At 41.1% G+C, this 20,631-nt stretch overlaps 1 long non-coding RNA gene across 3 annotated transcripts in view; it reads right to left on the bottom strand.

Moving 5' to 3' along the window:
* LOC132507863 (uncharacterized) overlaps positions 1-20,631 on the bottom strand; it is a 122,693-nt gene that overhangs the window by 87,181 nt on the left and 14,881 nt on the right. The gene's annotated exons all lie outside the window — the stretch shown is intronic.

Raw genomic sequence — 20,631 nt, 5'->3', positions numbered from 1 at the left:
CTTTATTCTTGCTGTTGGCCGCTGACTGCTTTCAAATCCCATCCCCCCTCTCCTCCCTCTCGCCCCGTATCTGGGCAAAGCCCGTAAGAAAACCTCTGGCACAAGCGGGGGAATTCAAACCACACAAACCCCTCATCCCAGCCCCAACCCCCAACCACAGTAAAAACCAAAGCCACTTGTCCCTCTTTGGTTTAAGCCATTCTGAATGATCCCACCATCTGAGTAATAACGCTTATCTTATCCTCTTGGTGCATGTATGACAACACCCTTCTCAACATGTGAACCACATTTGAGTGAGGTTGATCCCGCCTGCCACGAGGCCACCACAATACAACTGGTGCTGTAAAGATGACCCTCTAGGGATTAGATGACCGCCACCTGGCGGTCTTTGTTCTCTTGCATTTGGTTTGCTTACTGGATCATCTGCCTGTGGTAAACATGCACTCTGAGCAGCTGCCTGCCAACTAGCACGAGCTTTGAGTTCTGCTGCTGCCCCCTGGCAAGCTGGCATTTTGAGCTGTCCTGCACGCTGTTGCATTTGTAGAGTCCTACCAAGCCTGATATAGATATAACCTACCTAAGTCACAAGTTTCAATAACTGACATTAGGGGCAAGAATATGGGAATGAGGGCTTCCCTGGTGGCGCAGTGGTTGAGAGTCCGCCTGCCGATTCAGGGACACGGGTTCGTGCCCCGGTCTGGGAAGATCCCACATGCCGCGGAGCGGCTGGGCCCGTGAGCCATGGCCGCTGAGCCTGAGCGTCCAGAGCCTGTGCTCCGCAACGGGAGAGGCCACAGCAGTGAGAGGCCCACGTACCGCAAAAAAAAAAAAAAAAATTCTTGTTAAGAATATGGGAATGGGGCTCCCCTTAAAGTGGGCCTGGGTTGTGTGTCTTGGCCAAGACTATCTGAGTGACTCAGATTGAATCAGATGTCTCAATTCCAGCATAACCTGTAACTGATGGTAGGCTTATTCATGCTGTTACCTACAAATTGTTTCATTCTAAATGCTGTCCTCCAACAAAAAAGACGCTAGAATCTATGCAAATTGCTATATGACAGGCACTCTCACTGGCGTCCACAGAGACTTTGCCACTTTTGAGACTTTGGCAACCTCCTCTCATGCTGCCTAGAGTTTCTAGGTTATCCAAGATGGCCACAGTTGCCCATATGCTTCTGGTACAAGAAACTGCCCTCCTCAGCCCCATACTACACTCCATTACAGCAGCAAATGCTGTCCACATACTGAACCCTTCTGGAGAGGGAGGCTCTCACAAGCCCTGAGCCTGTGACTCCCCATGCCCAACTGACTGTTCTGCCTTGGGTCATGGGGGCAGAATGCTGAAGGCTCGGTATAGCCAGAGAATTCCTTATTCAAATGGAAACAGTACTTACAGATAGAGCCAAACCCGGACCATCTCTTACATTCCACCTATAGGAGGAAGTGGCTTCCCCACTGTCATTCCCTTGGCAGGAGCAACGGCACCACAGATGGTCACCCCTCTTCAGACCCACTAGCCACTTGGGAAGCCCACAGGAATCAAGTGAGTGATCAAGAAGGGAAGTTCATCCACCTTATGGATGGCACAGGTGATGGGGCTCCCTGCAGAGCTGCTACTATCTATCCCCTAACTTGGACATCCCTGATCAAAGATGGCGCCAAGGGTCAGCATGACTGACCTATTTGAGGCAGTTGTCTTAGTAGTGGAGGATGACCTAGACAATAATCAGCCCGCTCTGAACATTTTTTACAGGCTCTTGCGTCACTGACAGTATCCGACTGTATGTTCTAATCAATGGCAATAGCAATTCCTTATTCATGGTTGCTCCCATTGGGACAAAAACTCTGGGAATTTCTTGCCTCACAGACACCCAAAACATAGGTCAAGGTCACACATGTCTCAACACATACTAAAGCCATAAAACAAGACCTCACCAAGACACTCCTTATTCCCTTCAGAGCTCCCTACATTCAGCTCCAAGAGAACAGAGATTTTTGTCTTTGTTTTGTTCACATTAGGTGTTATTTTTTATTTTTTCCACTGCTGAATGCCCAGTACCTAGAACACTGCCTGGTCCATAGAGGTAGTCAGAAAATTGTTGAATGAATAAATGAATGGAGAGGGGGAAGATGGCGGAAGAGTAAGACGCGGAGATCACCTTCCTCCCCACAGATACATCAGAAATACATCTACACGTGGAACAACTCCTACAGAACACCTACTGAATGCTGGCAGAAGAACTCAGACCTCGCAAAAGGCAAGAAACCCCCCCACGTACCTGGGTAGGGCAAAAGTAAAAAGAATAAACAGAGACAAAAGGATAGGGACGGGACCTGCACCAGTGGGAGGGAGCTGTGAAGGGGGAAAGGTTTCCACACACTATGAAGCCCCTTCGTGGGCAGAGACTGCAGGTGGCGGAGGGGGAAGCTTCGGAGCCACGGAGGAGAGCACAGCAACAGGGGTGCGGAGGGCAAAGCAGAGAGATTCCCGCACAGAGGATTGGTGCTGACCGGCACTCACCGGCCCAAGAAGCTTGCCTGCTCACCTGCCGGGGCGGGCGGGGCTGGGAGCTGAGGCTCGGGCTTCGATCGGAGCGCAGGGAGAGGACTGGGGTTGGCGGCCTGAACACAGCCTGCAGGGGTTAGTGCACCACAGCTAGCCGGGAGGGAGTCCAGGGAAAAGCCTGGACCTGCCGAAAAGGCAAGAGACTTTCTCTTCCCTCTTTGTTTCCTGGTGCGCGAGGAGAGGGGATTAAGAGCGCTGCTTAAAGGAGCTCCAGAGACAGGCATGAGCCGCATTTAACAGCGCGGACCCCAGTGACAGGCATGGGACGCTACGGCTGCTGCTGCCACCACCAAGAAGCCGGTGTGCAAGCACAGGTCACTCTCCACACCTCCCTTCCGGGGAGCCTGTGCAGCCCACCATGCCAGGGTCCCGGGATCCAGGGACAACTTCCCCGGGAAAACGCAAGGCGCGCCTCACGCTGGTGCAACGTCACGCCGGCCTCTGCAGCCGCAGGCTCGCCCCACAATCTGTACCCCTCCCTCCCGCCGGCCTGTGTGAGCCAGAGTCCCCGAATCAGCGGCTCCTTTAACCCCGTCCTGTCTGAGCGAAGAACAGACGACCTCCGCCGACCTACACGCAGAGGCGGGGTCAAATCCAAAGCTGAACCCCGGGAGCTGTGCGAACAAAGAGGAGAAAGGGAAATCTCTCCCAGCAGCCTCAGGAGCACCAGATTAAAGCTCCACAATCAACTTGATGTACCCTGCATCTGTGGAATACGTGAATAGACAACAAATCATCCCAAATTGAGAAGGTGGACTTTGAGAGCAAGATTTATTATTTTTTCCCCTTCTCCTCTTTTTGTGAGTGTGTATGTGTATGCTTCTGTGTGAGATTTTGTCTGTATAGTTTTGCTTTCACCATTTGTCCTAGGATTCTATCCATCCATTTTTTTTTGTTTTTACTTTAAAAAACTCTTTTCTTAATAATTATTTTTTTATTTTAATAATTTATTTTATTTTACCTTACTTTATTTTCTTTTCTTTTATCCTCTTTCTTTCTTTCTACTTTTTCTCCCTTTTATTCTGAGCTGTGTGGATGAAAGGCTGTTGGTGCTGCAGCCAGGAGTCAGTGCTGTGCCTCTGAGTTGGGAGAGCCAACTTCAGGACACTGGTCCACAAGAGACCTCCCAGCTCCACGTAATATCAAACGGCGAAAATCTCGCAGAGATCTCCATCTCAACGTCAGCACCCAGCTTCACTTAACGACGAGCAAGCTACAGTGCTGGACACCCTATGCCAAACAACTAGCAAGACAGGAACACAACCCCACCCATTAGCACAGAGGCTGCCTAAAATCATAATAAGGTTACAGGCACCACAAAACACACCACCAGACGTGGACCTGCCCACCAGAAAGACAAGATCCAGCCTCATCCACCAGAACACAGGCACTAGTCCCCTCCACCAGGAAGCCTACACAACCAGCTGAACCAACTTTAGCCACTGGGTACAGACACCAAAAACAATGGGAACGACGAACCTGCAGCCTGCAAAAAGGAGACCCCAAACTCAGTAAGATAAGCAAAATGAGAAGATAGAAAAACACACAGCAGATGAAGGAGCAAGATAAAAACCCACCAGATCTAACAAATGAAGAGGAAATATGCAGTCTACCTGAAAAAGAATTCAGAATGATAGTAAAGATGATCCAAAATATTAAAATGGAATAGAGAAAATGCAAGAAACATTTAACAAGGACCTAGAAGAACTAAAGATGAAACAAGCAATGATGAACAACACAATAAATGAAATTAAAAATACTCTAGAAGGGATCAATAGTAGAATAACTGAGGCAGAAGAACAGATAAGGGAACTGGAAGATAAAAGAGTGGAAATAACTACCACAGAGCAGAATAAAGAAAAAAGAATGAAAAGAATTGAGGACAGTCTCAGAGACCGCTGGGACAACATTAAACGCACCAACATTCGAATGATAGGGGTTCCAGAAGAAGAAGAGAAAAAGGGACTGAGAAAATATTTGAAGAGATTATAGATTATAAACTTCCCTAATATGGGAAAGGAAATAGTTAATCAAGTCCAGGAAGCACAGAGAGTCCCATACAGGATAAATCCAAGGAGAAATACGCCAAGACACATATTAATCAAACTGTCAAAAATTAAATACAAAGAAAACATATTAAAAGCAGCAAGGGAAAAACAACAAATAACACACAAGGGAATCCCCATAAGGTTAACAGCTGATCTTTCAGTAGAAACTCTGCAAGCCAGAAGGGAGTGGCAGGACATATTGAAAGTGATGAAGGAAAAAAACCTACAACCAAGATTACTCTACCCAGCAAGGATCTCATTCAGATTTGATGGAGAAATTAAAAGCTTTACAGACAAGAAAAAGCTGAGAGAATTCAGCACCACCAAACCAGCTTTACAACAAATGCTAAAGGACCTTCTCTAGGCAAGAAGCACAAGACAAGGAAAAGACCTATAATAACAAACCCAAAACAAATAAGAAAATGGGAATAGGAACATACATATCGATAATTACCTTAAATGTAAATGGACTAAATGCTCCCACCAAAAGACACAGACTGCCTGAATGGATACAGAAACAAAACCCATATATATGCTGTCTACAAGAGACCCACTTCAAACCTAGAGACACATACAGACTAAAAGTAAGGGGATGGAAAAAGATATTCCATGCAAATGGAAACCAAAAGAAAGCTGGAGTAGCAATTCTCATATCAGACAAAATAGACTTTAAAATAAAGACTATTAGAAGAGACAAAAAGGACACTACATAATGATCAAGGGATCCACCCAAGAAGAAGATATAACAATTGTAAATATTTATGCACCCAACATAGGAGCACCTCAATACATAAGGCAAATACTAACAGCCATAAAAGGGGAAATCGACTAACACATTCATAGTAGGGGACTTTAACACCCCACTTTCACCAATGGACAGATCATCCAAAATGAAAATAAATAAGGAAACACAAGCTTTACATGATACATTAAACAAGATGGACTTAATTGATATTTATAGGACATTCCATCCTAAAACAACAGAACACATATTTTTCTCAAATGCTCATGGAACATTCTCCAGGATAGATCATATCTTGGGTCACAAATCAAGCCTTGGTAAATTTAAGAAAATTGAAATTGTATCAAGTATCTTCTCTGACCACAAAGCTATGAGACTAGATATCAATTACAGGAAAAGATCTGTAAAATATAGAAACACACGGTGGCTAAACAATACACTACTTAATAACAAAGTGATCACTGAAGAAATCAAAGAGAGGAAATCAAAAAATACCTAGAAACAAATGACAATAGAGATACAATGACCCAAAACCTATGGGATGCAGCAAAAGCAATTCTAAGAGGGAAGTTTATAGCAATACAATCCTACGTCAAGAAACAAGGAAAATCTCAAATAAACAACCTAACCTTACACCTCAAGCAATTAGAGGAAGAAGAACAAAAAAAACCCCAAAGTTAGCAGAAGGAAAGAAACCATAAAGATCAGATCAGAAATAAATGAAAAAGAAATGAAGGAAATGATAGCAAAGATCAATAAAACTAAAAGCTGGTTCTTTGAGAAGATAAACAAAATTGATAAACCATTAGCCAGACTCATCAAGAAAAAAAGGGAGAAGACTCAATAGAATTAGAAATGAAAAAGGAGAAGAAACAACTGACACTGCAGAAATACAAAAGATCATGAGAGATTACTACAAGCAACTCTATGCCAATAAAATGGACAACCTGGAAGAAATGGACAAATTCTTAGAAAAGCACAATGTGCCAAGACTGAATCAGGAAGAAATAGAAAATATGAACAGACCAATCACAAGCACTTAATTTGAAACTGTGATTAAAAATCTTCCAACAAACAAAAGCCCAGGACCAGATGGCTTCACAGGCGAATTCTATCAAACATTTAGAGAACAACTAACACCTATCCTTCTCAAACTCTTCCAAAATATAGCAGAGGGAGGAACACGCCCAAACTCATTCTACAAGGCCACCATTGTCCTGATACCAAAATCAGACAAGGATATCACAAAGAAAGAAAACTACAGGCCAATATCACTGATGAACATAGATGCAAAAATCCTCAACAAACTACTAGCAAACAGAATCCAACAGCACATTAAAAGGATCATACACCATGATCAAGTGGAGTTTATTCCAGAAATGCAAGGATACTTCAATATATGCAAATCAATCAATGTGATACACCATATTAACAAACTGAAGGAGAAAAACAATATGGTCACCTCAATAGATGCAGAGAAAGCTTTTGACAAAATTCCGAACCCATTTATCATAAAAACCCTCCAGAAAGTAGGCATAGAGGGAACTTTCCTCAACATAATAAAGGCCATATATGGCAAACCCACAGCCAACATCATCCTCAATGGCGAAAAACTGAAAGCATTTCCTCTAAGATCAGGAACAAGCCAAGGTTGCCCACTTTCACCACTATTATTCAACATAGTTTTGGAAGTTTTAACCACAGCAATCAGAGAAGAAAAGGAAATAAAAGGAATCCAAATCGGAAAAGAAGAAGTAAAGCTGTCACCGTTTGCTGATGACATGATACTATACATAGAGAATCCTAAAGATGCTACCAGAAAACTACTAGAGCTAATCAATGAATTTGGTAAAGTAGCAGGATAAAAAATTAATGCACAGATATCTCAGGCATTCCTATACACTAATGATGAAAAATCTGAAAGTGAAATCAAGAAAACACTCCCATTTACCACTGCAACAAAAAGAATAAAATATCTAGGAATAAACCTACCTAAGGAGACAAAAGACCTGTATGCAGAAAATTATAAGACACTGAGGAAAGAAATTAAAGATGATACAAATAGATGGAGAGATATACCATGTTCTTGGTTGGAAGAATCAACATTGTGAAAATGACTCTACTACCCAAAGCTATCTACAGATTCAATGCAATCCCTATCAAACTACCACTGGCATTTTACACAGAACTAGAACAAAAAATTTCACAATTTGTATGGAAACACAAAAGACTCCGAATAGCCAAAGCAATCTTGAGAATGAAAAACGGAGCTGGAGGAATCAGGCTCCCTGACTTCAGACTATACTACAAAGCTACAGTAATCAAGACAGTATGGTACTGGCACAAAAACAGAAAGATAGATCAATGGAACAGGATAGAAAGCCCAGAGATAAACCCATGCACATATGGTCACCTTATCTTTGATAAAGGAGGCAGGAATGTACAGTGGAGAAAGGACAGCCTCTTCAATAAGTGGTGCTGGGAAAACTGGACAGGTACATGTAAAAGTAGATTAAATCACTCCCTAACACCATACACAAAAATAAGCTCAAAATGGATTAAAGACCTAAATGTAAGGCCAGAAACTATCAAACTCTTAGAGGAAAACATAGGCAGAACACTCTATGACACAAATCACAGCAAGATCCTTTTTGACCCACCTCCTAGAGAAATGGAAATAAAAACAAAAATAAACAAATGGGACCTAATGAAACTGCAAAGCTTTTGCACAGCAAAGGAAACCATAAACAAAACCAAAAGACAACCCTCAGAATGTGAGAAAATATTTGCAAACAAAGCAACTGACAAAGGATTAATCTCCAAAATTTATAAGCAGCTCATGCAGCTCAATAACAAAAAACCAAGCAACCCAATCCAAAAATGGGCAGAAGACCTAAATAGACATTTCTCAAAAGTAGACTGCCAACAAACACATGAAAGAATGCTCAACATCATTAATCATTAGAGAAATGCAAATCAAAACTACGATGAGATATCATCTCACACCAGTCAGAATGGCCATCATCAAAAAATCTAGAAACAATAAATGCTAGAGAGGGTGTGGAGAAAAGGGAACACTCTTGCACTGCTGGTGGGAATGTGAATTGGTACAGCTACTATGGAGAACAGTATGGAAGTTCCTTAAAAAACTAAAAATAGAACTACCATATGACCCAGCAATCCCACTACTGGGCATATACCATGAGAAAACCATAATTCAAAAAGAGTCATGTACCAAAATGTTCATTGCAGCTCTATTTACAATAGCCAGGAGATGGAAACAACCTAAGTGTCCATCATCGGATGAATGGATAAAGAAGATGTGGCACATATATACAATGGAATATTACTCAGCCATAAAAAGAAACGAAATTGAGCTATTTGTAATGAGGTGGATAGCCCTAGAGTCTGTCATACAGAGTGAAGTAAGTCAGAAAGAGAAAGACAAATACCATATGCTAACACATATATATGGAAGCCAAGAAAAAAAACATGCCATGAAGAACCTAGGGGTAAGACAGGAATAAAGACACAGACCTACTAGAGAATGGACTTGAGGATATGGGGAGGGGGAAGGGTAAGCTGTGACAAAGCAAGAGAGAGGCATGGACATACATACACTACCAAACGTAAGGTAGATAACTAGTGGGAAGCAGCCGCATAGCACAGGGAGATCAGCTCGGTGCTTTGTGACCGCCTGGAGGGGTAGGATAGGGAGGGTGGGAGGGAGGGAAACGAAAGAGGGAAGAGATATGGGAACATATGTATAACTGATTCACTTTGTTATAAAGCAGAAACGAACACACTATTGTAAAGCAATTATACTCCAATAAAGATGTAAAAATAAATGAATATCCAAAATCTTTGACATTGTATATTTTTTGTATCCCAGAGACTCTATGCCATCCCCAATACACAACTGAGTGCTCTTTCTTCAATGTTAGTTTCAGTGACAAGAGAGATTTAAGGAAATATTTGAATAATTTAATTAAAGATCCTCATTTGGCTTCAATTATTTGTCTATATCAGATAAAATCTTTTTTGGCTCATTTCTTCAGAAATTACAAATTTAGTCCTGGCTCTAGAGGACTAGAGTCAGGAAATTTGTAGAAAAAAGAAAAAAAAAAACAACCCAAATTGATGCCTTTCCTAAATCTTCCCTAAGAAAATTTGAGTTTTCTAGTCATTTCCTGAGAAGACAATTTCTTTTACACTTTCATAGATCTGAGGATAGAGTAATTGTTTTATTTTAGAGAAAGTCTAATAATTATACCACTTCAATCCTTGAGACTAAGTTTTTACTGCTCTATTCAACTTCTGAGATACTTACTTCAGTATTCTGCTAAATTTACCTTCTAAAAGAATTCAGTCCCTACAGACGTGAAAAAAGAGTGCTATGAAAGTATAAATTATTTGTATAATACTTCAAATCTGTACTTATATTCCTAGGTCTAAAGTAGAATACAATCTACATGAACAAATGAAGCAGGAGCTACAATCAACCAATACTCATACGCTGATCTGAATAAATTGAGTTCTCCCTGGGCCAAATCAATAGATGAATATTACAGACCACATGCAGCTCAGAGAGTTTATGTCTATCAAGGGTCTCCCTCCCTGTCAACCTGTCATAGAATGGATTGAATAGACCACTCCAGAATCTACTCATGTGGGAAATTTGAGAGTGAAAAAAAATATTCTCTAGACTTAAAAAAAGTTGATTGAAAGCAAAATGTGAATTTGAATCGCATTAACTTAATTCTCTGCCTTCACCAGCCAACAGATCAAATTAAGTATATTCCATGCCTCCTTCTCTGATTTTAGGTCACTGTTTTCTACACAGGTAGAAATTATACATGGCTCAGTAAATTGTATAGATTTGTTTTAAAAACAAGAAGGTTATTGTTTCATTTTGGCAGTAAGACTGAGTATCAGGTGAAATACTAATCTCAATCCCAAAGACCAAATGGATACATGTGAAGGGAATTTTACAGAATCAAACTGAGCCCTCAAAGATACTTGTCAAGTATGCTAAGTCCACAAAGTTGTTTGTGCCTTCCCCCAAATACAAACTTTTGTCCACATTCCACTAGTGCTATCTCATCGTTTTGCTTAATTGTTGGGGGTGGGTGGGGAGAGGAATGGACAAAACAGAAAAGAGCTGGGAAGCCAACCCTTCGTACCACAAAAAGGAAGGTTTCAGTTCAAGCCTGTGACCCAGAGAGAGCAACTTAGTGTCTTTTCCTGGAAGCAGGATTGATCAGTGGTGACCGGGAAGAGAGCTTCACTGGGAGAGTTCGGCTAAGGGTCCAGGCATCTTGACCATTTATTTACATATGCTCTAAGTTGTGGGGAGACTGTGGAGTCAGACAGACATGGGTTTGAACCCTGGTCCTGCCAGCTACTAGCTATTTTTTTAACCTTGCTGCATCATCTGTAAATGAGGATAATGTTCCCTACGTCAAAGTATCCTTGTGAACATTAAATTAAATAATATTCATAAAATGATTTACACCAAATAAGCACTCAAGAAATGATAGCCATTACTTTAGAATGATAAAGATACACACACACACACTTTTTTTCCAAAAAGGAAAATACGATGTTTTAAAAACTGCTTGTTTAACAGTAATATAAATTTATAAAAACAAAAGTAAAAAAAAAAAATTGGGGTAAGGGCAAACTATAGTAAGATAATAAGAGGAAGACAGGTATGACATAAGTTCTCAAAATATGTACAAAAGATTTTAATTTCACTAAATTTGGGCCAGAAATTTTACTTTAAATCTTGCCGGTAGGATGAAGAGGAAACCTGATCATTTTAAAGATTCTCAGGGCCCTAAACGTAAAAATTATTTGTTCAGATGAAGCAAAACTGTTTATTGTTTTTGTTTTTTACTTAGCATGATAAACATTCATCTCATCAACAAAACAATGAGCTTCACACAAGTTTGTTTCTTAAAATACCCTTCAAAATCATCCAGTGCCACCACGCTAATACATTTGTAGTATGGAGAGTGACATATACCAAAATATACATCACTCTTTTCAAGGAAAAAAATTACTCATATTCTAAAGAAGAATGTAGAGAGACAAATATAAACATGTCACTGTGGTGGTCTGAAATAAATCTTCACAAATTCTTTGCTTCTCTTCCCCTTCTTTGACTCCCTTCTCCTTGAGGGGAAGATGGACTTAGTGATTCATTTCTAATAAATGGAATACAATGAAAGCAGTGGTGTACAATTTCAGGGACTAGGTCATAAAAAGGCAGGCTTTTATCTCGTTTTTCTTTTTCTTGTATTACTCGTTCTGAAGGAAGCCAGCTAGCTTGTCTTGAGCTGCCCTATGTAGAGGTTCATGTGGCAGGAAACTGAGGTCTCCAACCAACAACCAGTGATAAACTGAAGCTTCCTATCGACACAGGATAGAGCTTAGGAGTAAATCCTCCAGCTCCATACAAGCTTTCAGATGACTGCAGCCCAGGCCGGCATCTTGACTGCAATGTCATGAGAGATGCTGACACAAAACCACTCCGCTGGGCTGTTGTTCTCAAATTCCTGACCCACAGAAACTGAGATAATGAATGTTTGTTGTTTTAAGCTGGTAAGTTTTGGGGTGATTTATTTTACCAAAATAGATAAGCATTGCAACTGCCTTGGGAGGGAAAGACTAGAAGATTGAAGCTATTAGTAATTAATAAAGAAATATACTAATACTGGTTTCCCAAAAATGAAAGAAATATTTTTATTTTGAGTCTCTTTCAGTAGGATAAGAACTGCCTGTCTACAAGATTTTGCAAGCTTCTGCTTGTGGAAAAATACAGATATGCACAATTTAATGAGTCTAATTCAAAACATTTTGAGTTTCTTTTCCAGGTCAAAGTGGTTTTTTATTTTCCATTTCCAGCTTTTTTTGAGAGCCCCTTACAATAACTACAAATATTAGAAGATGATTGGATTCAAAGTCTTGGTAGTAAATGTAATTATCTTTTAAATAATATACAACAGTCATATAAAGGGAATGATTTATGTGTAGCCATAAATCTGTTACAAAAGTAGAGACGTTAAGTGGTCAAAAAATATCATTCATTGGCTCATCCTCTTAATACAAAACATTTATTGACTGCTACTGTGTCTTAGGCACTGGGCTAGATACTCCTGGTACAGACATAAAGCCTGAAACTCAAGTCAGCTGATTTTTACAGAATTCTATGAAGGTCTAACTGAATAGCTCCCTTGACCATGAAGTCATCTCCAATTATCAAAGGAGATAATTTCCCTCTTGGACTCCTATAGCATTTTGTTTGCCTGACTGCACACCATGTGATACATATGACCTTCATTACATTATTATGGCATTTGCTTATTGCCCCCAACTGAATTATAGATTTCTTGAGCCCAGGGAGAATATTTCCTACATGCTTAAATCTTTCACACTGTCTTACTTAATGTTTAAGACAGAATAGGAGCTCAGTATTTGTAAAGTTTAATAACTAATGCTACATTAGCACTATATAGATCTAAATTTATAGTTAATAGAGATGCAAGACAGGACCTCCCTGGTGGTGCAGTGGTTAAGAATCTGCCTGCCAATGCAGGGAACACGGGTTCGATCTCTGGTCCGGGAAGACCCCACATGCCACGGAGCATCTAAACCTGTGCACCACAACTACTCAGCCTGCGCTCTACAGCCTGTGAGCCACAGCCACTGAGCCCGTGCACACCACAACTACTGAAGCCCATGCACCCTAGAGCCCACGTGCCGCAACTACTGAGCCTGTGTGCTGCAACTACTGAAGCCTGTGTGCCTAGAGCCCGTGCTCTGCAACAGAAGAAGCCACCGCAATGAGAAGCCTGTGCACCGCAACAGAGAGTAGCCTCCGCTCACCACAACTAGAGAAAGCTCTAAGACCCAAAGTAGCCAAAAAAAAAAAAAAAAACACACAAAAAAAACAGAGAGAGAGAGAGAGAGAGAGAGAGAGAGAGAGGAAGAGAGATGGAAGACAGAGAGAAGGAGAATGTGAGTATATTCTTGTGTCTTTTCATGTCTCTTCATCTCCCTTCTGAGTAACGTGGAGTTACAAGTGGAAAGGAATAAAGAAAACTACTTCAGAAAGGACTATTTTGATTTAGCACAGATGAACAAATTTTAGCCAAACTCAGAAGGTATAGAGTAGTTAACACCTCTGGATTTGCCTCACAGTTATACCTACTAATCTCCTTTGACTGAAGATTCCCTGAAACATGGAATCTTATCCTAAGGGTCTGATAGCATTAAGTTATTCTCTAACTTGAAAAAGTGGCATCCCAGGCTGATTCTCCTGACTTAAAACCTGTTCACTATTCTTTGGTGTCTCGTCATTTTATTCTGGGTTCCCAAGTCAACATCCAAAAAATCTGCCCAGATTCATATAATTGGACTTCTGACTTCAAGTTCCACTTGTAGAAATCTCACCTGGGATTCCAATTTCTTGGCCACACTCCCCAATCTCTGAGGTTGTCTTCGCATTTTCACAACATTCACTGACACTGAAGGTTTGGTTCTCTTCTTGAATGCTCTATGAAAAGCTGTGTTTTATTTGCCTGTGCTCAATCCTAGTCCTGCTGTGTCTATGACCCTGGTACTGCCCATAAGTGAACAGGAATGTCCACTGTTCCCTAAACTCACAGGTGAACAGGACATTTAAATATCCACCATTCCCTAAACAACTAACAGAGTTAACACAGCAAATGCCAGACTGAATAAATAAATTTTAGTTTATTACCCTCTTGCACACTTGACATAAGTTGGGAGTTTTGATAAAACTATTTCAGTGAAAATACAGATGAATCAGAAGTTACTTTTCAATTTTGCCTATGCAACTTTATCATGTACTATAGGCATACCTCAGAGATATTGCAGGTTCAGTTCCAGACCACCACAATAAAGCAAATACCATAATAAGGTGTTCCACATGAATCTTTTGTTTCCCAGTGCATATAAAAGTTATGTTTACAATATATAGTGGTCTATGAAGTGTGCAATAGCATTATGCCTGAGAAAAACAATGTACATACATTAATTAGAAGCACTTCATTGTTAGAAAATGTTAACCATCATCTGACAACGCAGGGTTGCAACAAACCTTCAGTTTGTAAAAAACACAGTAACTGCGAAGCATGATAAAACAAGGTATGATTATAAATGGTTCTACCACTCCTAAATTTAACATCTCTTCATAGGTTGTATCTTCTACACAAAAGACCTGTCCTACTTCAGTGTAACTGTCATTCTCTTTAAAATACTATCTTCCTAGTAGCCCTCTGACCACTCCCTGAAGTGTGGGGTTCTGGGTGGGGGGCAAAGAAATGGTTATGGCATGAGGCAGGGATTGTATAATAACAAGGAAAGGCTGGGCTAGGACCAGGAGTTTAGCTGCACACAGTGTTGACTAAAGTTATCTGAGCCAGATAACCAGAGACCAAGCTTGGAGAGGTCAGAGAGAGTCCCAACTCCCAAAGGGTGATTTTCCGTCCAATCCCTACACAGTCATCTATGGAGCTTTCTAAAATGCAGATGTCTAGTCCCTAATCTTAGCTATTCAGATTCTGTAACTCTGTAGAAGATGCTAGAAAAGGTTACAGGAGTCTGATCCAAAAATAATCTATTCCCAGTATTAACTATCATCATTATCACTGCACTATATGCTGTGTGTCCACTATAGGCCAGGAACTATGCTAAGTGTTTTACCTACATTTATTTCTTACTGAAACCATTTAATATACAAGAAAAATGAAAGCTCGCCCATGACAACCAAAGGTCAAAGTCGGGATTCAAGTCATGCGCCTCCAAACTCCAAAACCTTTCACAATCCCTACTCTATACGGCTTTTCAGGGTCCCTGCCTCTTGCTGTTGCCATAAATACAATCTACTCTTTCTGGCTTTTCTTAGTTCAGGCTTCTATAAAAGAGTACCATAAACTGGGGGACTTATAAAAAAAACCCTGAACTTTATTCCCCATAATTCTGGAGTCTGGGAAGCCTAAGACCAAGGTGTTGGCAGACTTACTGTCTGGTGAGAACCCACCTCCTGGTTCATAGACAGCCCTCTTTTTGCTGTGTCTTCACATGGGGAAAGGATGCAGGTGCTCTCTGGGGTCTCTTTTATATGAGCACTAATCCTATCATGAGGGTTCCACCTTCGTGACCTAATCACCTCCCAAAGGCTTCGCCTCCAAATGCAATCATATGGGGAATTAGGTTTCAAAATATGAATTTTGTGGTGGTGGTTGGGGGGGACACAAAACTCAATCTATAGGTGGGTCATTAGAGTCAAACAATTCACCAGAGGGCTCAACTCAACCATCTCTCCAAATGGAGTTGGCCTACACCTACTAAGACAGCACATAAAGGACATTACGCCAAAAGGCTCTGCAACTCTTTCCCAATGTCATTCTGCAGTAGGGAAACGGGTCCTGCATGAAAACTTACCCCAGTGCCCCCTTCCCGGTAGGTTGCTGACATTTCTTCACGTTCCTCATACTATCCTAACAGCAGTCACACAAAACAGCAGGACAAAAGGTTCTAAAGCTCAAAGTAGCTAGGTTTGTTGATGTTGTTGTTACCACATCTGTATGTTTATATATGTGTGATAAAGACTTGTGTCTTTTCCAACCTAAATTTATATTTATAAAATCACGACAAACCACAACAAAGAAAGGAAATTGGAAGTAGAATTTTCTATCATCTCCTTCAGAGTTCTGCAGCCTGGATTAGGATATGTGTTTGTTTAAATTAGAAATCTGTATCTAAGCAGTAGCTCGGAAAAGGGGCTGCTTCTAGTGTGGCCATTTTCAGATTTCAAGGACGCTTACATACGTGTAACAGCCTAAGCAGAAAAGAACGCATCACCAGCACTGCCCCAACCCACCGACGTACCTCATATGAATTGGAAGGTGATCGGGACTTTTTCTCCCACCACTAATGGGATAAATGCACGTGCTGAATTTCCAGGAGGGACGAAAGAATGCATAGCATGAGAAATGTCTGAACACTTCTGCCCCAGCTTTATGCTGTCCTGTATATTCATCTGCTTCTGAAATGAGTATGTCAAGACAAACAAGCCAATCTTTCTTGGAAACTGCAGCAGCAGCCCAAGCACCGTAAGTTCACAGTAGTCCAAGCTGTTCAACTTGACCATGACACAAGGCCCTGATCTCTGCCAGTCTCTCTTCCGTGGGTGATCAGATTTTCTTCATCTGTTAAATCAGAAAACTCTCCTCTGTAGGGACAGGATGATGGATTAATGATCTACCATCTGCCAAAGGAGCATCAGTTTCTCTGGGGGAAATATCCAAAACCTTTATGAATAGCAGAGGACAGAAACGTGCTCTCCTGCTGTTTTCTTTTTTGGCCAGTTGGCAACTACTGAAAGTTTAAGGGCATCAGAAAACACTGCCCCAAAGCCTCAGTATTCCAAAAATGTGCAATCATGGCACAATATTTCATTTGGTCTTCGGTGTGAATACAAATTCTCTCTCTTCTCTTATCCTCTTAGTAAATCTTGTGCAGGGTGAACCCTTGGTCTTTAGAAATTGGACACCCCTGAATGCTTCCAAGCCACAAACAGTAATTTAGGAAATGTTTTTAGAAACACACAAACAGGCCAATGCCCCCAATAGCAATGAAACTCTTTAATAGATTGAGGGTGTTTATTAAACTTCTCATTAGATTCCCACGGGCATAGAATGCTCCAGAAGAATAAGTTGAAGACAGGGGTATGTCCCATGACCACTGGATGACCTTCCCTGCTTTCCAGTTCTGATGCTCTGCTCTATTAGCAAGACACACAGTGTGAAAGGATCCTGGCATTTAAACAGAGGCTGTTTGAACACTCCTTACACGTGACCCCGGAGCTGGAGACTCTGTGAGACACACGTCCTCACTCAATTCACGTTTAAATCCGGGCCTCATTTCTTTTTCTTAAATAGACTGCTTTTTTAAAGCAGTTTCAGGTTCACAGAAAAATTGAGCAGAAAGTACAGGGATTTCCCACATACCTTCTGCCCCCACGTGGACACAGCCTCTTCCACTATCAACATCCTGCACCAACACGGTACCTGTGTTACAAGCAATAAACCTGCACTGGCCCATCATTACTACCCAAAGTCTATAGATTCATTACGGTTCAATCCTGGTGTTGCTCCGTCGATGGGTTTTGACAGATGCATAATGACATATATCTACCATTTACAGCATCACACAGAATGCTTTCACTGCCCTAAAACTCTTCTGTGTTCCATTTATTCACCCCTCTTCACCCCCAACCCTGATAACCACTAATCTTTTTACTGTCTGCATAGTTTTGCCTTTTGAAAAATGTCATACAGTTGGAATCATTCTATACGAGAGCTTTTATCAGATTGGCTTCTGGTGCTTAGTAATATGCACTTAAGGTTCTGCTATGTCTTTTCATGACTTGATAGCAAATCTCTTTAGGGTGGAGTAATACTCCATTGTCTGGATATACCACAGTTTATTTGTCCATTCACTTACCAAGGGAATCTTGGTCTGCTTCCAAGTTTCGGAAATTAGGTAGAAAGCTGCTATAAACATTTGTGGCAGGTTTTCGTGTGAATGTAAGTTTTCAACTTATTTAGGTAAATACAAAGGAATATAATTGCTAGATCACATGGTAAGAGTATGTTTTGCAAGAAACCTCTAAACTACCCAGAGGAAGATTGCGCTGGGGCTCCAAATTTCTCCTGTTCACAGCACCACCATCTTCACAGGATGCCTCTGAACAGAGCTAGCCTTCAGCCTGGGGAACCTGGGTCTCCTTTCTTACCTCTTGGATCTCTGGGCAGGGCTCCTGGAAAAAGATGCGGGCACTGAGCAGTACACACTAAGCAGGTGGTCAAAAATCCTATCCAGAAACCTTCTCACATCTGTTTCATGTGAGAAAGAAACTGCATCCCAATCACAGTTTAGTCTGTGTAATTTTATGCGCAGCAGTTTTTCCCAAACAAAAGCCAACCTTGAGGATTACAAAGGCTTTTCAGTGATTTGCATGTTGGGCTGTCAGGTTGCTCATCCTTAGTGGTTGGTCATCTTCCCTCATGCTTTTTAGGATGTTCTCAGTTTGAGAAATACCTCATTGTCATTAGCTAGGCTGAGGGGTCTGGAGCAGGAAAACGTCTCTAAAGATTCAAACTTCTACTTGTTCAAGAATTCTTAACTGAATGGATGAAGGGACAAACAGAGTCACTCACCACTGCCATCCACAGCACACTCCCCTCTTATGCACCCTGGGAGGCCCTGCTGAGACTGTCTGTCTCACAAACAACAACAAAATGATAAATCATTGTCACTCATACCTACTCAGGATTCTCTTAAAGACATCCTTGCCAGAAAATGTCAACATGTTAATTCCACAGTCCAAAGAAATACAGGCGTAAACCTGGGAACATACACAGTAATGAAACCCTAGATCATAACATCCACATCATAATTGTGTGTCCCCTGATTAGCAACTTATAAAACAGGATCTAACTATGAAAGTTGGGATTAGTAAATTTTAAATTCTTTGGTTGGCTTTGATGAAAGCCAATGAAAATGTAAGGTATGAAAATGTAAGGTATGAAAATGTAAGGTATGCTTATATTTGAGGAAAATGATCTTGAGGAGAACTATCTTGTTGATGTAAGTTAAAAAAAAAAAAGAAAAAGCCCTGTGTTGAACTGCACTTCTGAATAAGATGCAGAAGACAAGGTAAGAGTACACGGTAGTTGTCGGGGGCCTAACAGCAAACATTTGGCACAATCATACTAGGTATTGAGGAGGGTTCATTGATGCGTCCTATGCATAGCTCTGAGCAGAGGACAGCCAGTAGCCTAGGGAAATAGTGGGAGTCACGGCCACACCCAGATCAGAAGGGACAAGGGGAAAGGCAGTTACTGGAACCCAAAGACTTGTGTATAAAGGGGCTGCTGGACAGCCTTGACTTCCAGAGACAAACACAGTCAACTTGCAGCAATAGGACAGGGAGGGAGCTAGGGGAATAAGTATCCCAACCCACTCTCCCAACCTCCAGTAGCCTGCCTGTGCCTCTCCCTGGTAGAACCTAAAAGGGAGACAGAACAAGGGTAGCCTATGACGTAGAGATTAGCCAGAAGGAGGAACTATCTTGGTTAAGTTTAAACCTACACAAGCTCTGTTTCTTATTAGCATGATTAAAGCTCTTCTGTTTAATATCCAGCTATTTAACTAACTTTTTGGTTTAATCACAAAGGAATGTGATGCTTAACAATATAGTTTTTGATGACCACAAACTTTATGCAACATTTGTTATAGGAAATCATACTTATTCACTTAAATAAAAAATGTTTGGGCTTCCCTGGTGGCGCAGTGGTTGGGGGTCCGCCTGCCGATGCAGGGGACATGGGTTCGTGCCCCGGTCCGGGAAGATCCCACATGCCGTGGAGCGGCTGGGCCCGTGAGCCATGGCCACTGAGCCTGTGCGTCCGGAGCCTGTGCTCCGCAACGGGAGAGGCCACAACAGTGAGAGGCCCGCGCACCGCAAAAAAAAAAAAAAAAAAAAAAAGTTTGTTATCAGAAGATAAATTTACACACTTAAGTTATGAATGTGCTCACCAACATCAACCTTATAAGCCATCCAGCCCCTGTAAATGAACTCATCTTTCTTGTGTTCATGAACGCGTCATATGGATTTTCTTTCAAGCAGACAGCATGTTGGCTAGCTTCCTCTTGTAGCTATAGAAAGAAAAGTAATCTCACCTCTGACACATTCATCTAAATATATCATGAAGTTACTAAGCTTTTTTATACAAGATAATTCTTTTATGTTCTGTTTGGAGAACTTCTGTGTCCTTTGAGTTTTACATAAGTCATGGTTATACTTCTTGGACCTTGAAACATATAGAAAAATTCTGAATTATCAAGGTTTTATACAGTAAATTGCCTTTACTTAAAAATCACCCAAATAAAGATGACTCTAGACCTCTGCAGGATACCCAAAGCAATTACCTGGAATTAGGCAAATAACAAGACAACCTTTATGTATGCAAATATCTGTGTCTTCAACACTAATCTGCCTATAGGAAATGTCAGTGAAAGGGTGGGGTACAGATCCGAAGTGTTCAGTGTCCTCTTTTCTTCTTATGCTTAAGCCTAGTGGCATACATTAGCACTGTGATAGCAGGACTATGGAAAATTGACTTAGTAACACTCCTTCATATGTACTCACCTAGGACAATAATAACATATTCATGTTT

This window comes from Lagenorhynchus albirostris, chromosome 17 (genome assembly GCF_949774975.1).
Source record: "Lagenorhynchus albirostris chromosome 17, mLagAlb1.1, whole genome shotgun sequence".
Classification (NCBI taxonomy): domain Eukaryota; kingdom Metazoa; phylum Chordata; class Mammalia; order Artiodactyla; family Delphinidae; genus Lagenorhynchus; species Lagenorhynchus albirostris.
The sequence above is the reverse complement of the archived record's forward strand: the minus strand, read 5'-3'. Positions and strand labels throughout refer to the sequence as shown.